The sequence below is a fragment of the Meriones unguiculatus genome, assembly GCF_030254825.1.
Source record: "Meriones unguiculatus strain TT.TT164.6M chromosome Y unlocalized genomic scaffold, Bangor_MerUng_6.1 ChrY_unordered_Scaffold_25, whole genome shotgun sequence".
Classification (NCBI taxonomy): Eukaryota; Metazoa; Chordata; class Mammalia; order Rodentia; family Muridae; genus Meriones; species Meriones unguiculatus.
Window position 1 is genome coordinate 11719097 of NW_026843710.1, and position 2302 is coordinate 11721398.

At 33.8% G+C, this 2302-nt stretch overlaps 1 non-coding gene across 1 annotated transcript; it reads left to right on the forward strand.

Annotated features, from left to right (window-relative positions):
- Positions 1-374: 374 nt before the first annotated feature.
- On the forward strand, positions 375-480 carry LOC132651780 (U6 spliceosomal RNA). Its single transcript, XR_009589344.1, has one exon. It is a non-coding gene; the product is annotated as a U6 spliceosomal RNA (small nuclear RNA).
- Positions 481-2302: the final 1822 nt, after the last annotated feature.

The window sequence follows — 2302 nt, forward strand, 5'->3', positions numbered from 1 at the left end:
TAAGGAGATTATCATGTCTTTTTTTTTTTTTTCAGTTTTAGTATGGTGGATCACATTGATGGATTTACATACATTGAAACACCCCTGCATACCTGGGGTGAAGTCTACTTGTTTATAGTGGATGATATATTTATGTGTTCTTATGACATGTGATCATGACATCATGGATAGTCTCTAAATATATAAGCAATGTCCAAATTAAACACTTTTTTCCCAAAAAATTGCCTTGGACAATGAGCATTTTCATCGAAAATAATGCAATGACTGAGGTCATATTTGTGCATTTAACAAATAATAATGGAATCTATAATAATGTGAAACTCACAAGTCAAGGACACATGACTTTATTAATGATCACTTGAAAGAAATATGTGGTGCTTGCTTTGGCATCACATATACTAAAATTGGAATGATACAGAGAGTATTACCATGGCCTCTCCACTAGATGACACAAAAATTCATGAAAAGTTTGCAATTTTTTTAAAAAATTAATAAAACACAAATGGAGGAAACTGTGGAGAGAAAGAACTTAGGGAAGAAAACAGGAACTATAGAGGTCACCATAAACAACAGACTACAAGAGATGGAAAAAAGAATCTCAGGTGTGGAAGTTACAATGGAAGAAATCAATACATCTGTCAAAGAAATGTTATATCTTTATAACATTCTTATAAAACAATAACATCTTTATAACATCTTTATAACATCTTTATAAACAATCCTGATGCAGATGTCCAAGACATTCAAGACAAGATAAAAATACAAAACCTAAGAATAATAGAAATAGAGGAAAAAGAAGATTACCTCCTCCAAGGTTCAGATATATTTTTAACAAAATCATAGAAGAAAATTTCCCCAACTTAAAGGAGAGGTCAATAAGAATACAAGACCTTTACAGAACACCCAATAAATTAATCCAGAAAAGAAAATTTTCCATCACATAATAATGAAAACAGTAAGTATACAGAAGAAAAAAATAGTAAAAACTGTAAGGGAAAAGGCCACATAACAGATAATGACAAACCCATCAGAATCACATCTGGTTTCTCAACAAAGACTATGAAAACCAGAAGGCCTGGAAGAATATCATGCATGCCCTAAGAGAACAGTTATATCAGCCCAGGCTATTATACTGAGCGAAAGTCTCAGTCCTCATAAATGGAACAAAAATAAAGATATTCAATGACAAAAACAACTTTCAGCAGTACATACATACAAATCCAGTGTTACAGAAGACACTAGAAGGAAAAATTCAACCCAAGAAAAGTAGCTACTTTCAAGAAAAGACAGGAAATAATGAACCTCATTACAGTAAAACAAAAAGCAACCAAGTACACAAACTTACTACCACAGCCAACATCAAAGGATCTAACAGCCACTGGTCATTAGTCTTCCTCAACATCAATGGACTCAACTCTCCAAAACAAACAAAAAAAAAAAATACACAGACAAACAGAATGGTGTTTAAACAAGACCCAGCAATCTGTTGCATACAAGAAACATACCTATGTCAAAAAGAAAGACATTATCTGAGGATAAAGGACTAGAAGAGGGATTTCCAAGCAAATGGAAACAAGAAACAAGCAGGAGTAGCCATTTTAATATCTGATAAAATAGACTTTCAACCAAATTCAACATAAAGAGATGGGCAAGGACACTTCATACTCATCAAGGGAAAGTTCCTCCAGTAACACATCACAATCCTGAACATCTATGCCCCAAATACAAGAGAACCCACATTTGTAAAAGTAACATTGATAAAACATAAACCACACATAGCTCCCCACACATAAATAGTGGGAGACTTCAACACCCCACTCTCATCAAAGGACAGATCAACAAAACAGAAATTAAACAAAGAAACAATGTCTCTACCAGAGGTCATCAAATGGACCTAACAGACATTACAGAACCTTACAACCAAACACAAAAGAATTTACATTCTTCTCAGGATCTCATGGAACCTTCTCCAAAATAGATGATATGGGTCATCAGAAAGCAAACCTCAACAGATACAACAAGATTGAAATACTCCCTTGTATCTTACCTTATCACCATGGAATAAAGCTAGACCTCAACATTAAAAGAAATAGCAAAAGGCCTATACACACATGGAAACTGAACAAGTTGCTACTAAATGACACCTGGGTCAGGGAACAAATAAAGAAAGAAATTAAAGTCTTCCTAGACTTCAATGAAAATGAAGGCACAACATACTCAAACTTATGGGACAGAATGAAAGCAGTGCTAATAGGAAATTTCAAAGCACTTAAGAGCCTTCAAGTATTCAAGACATCTCATT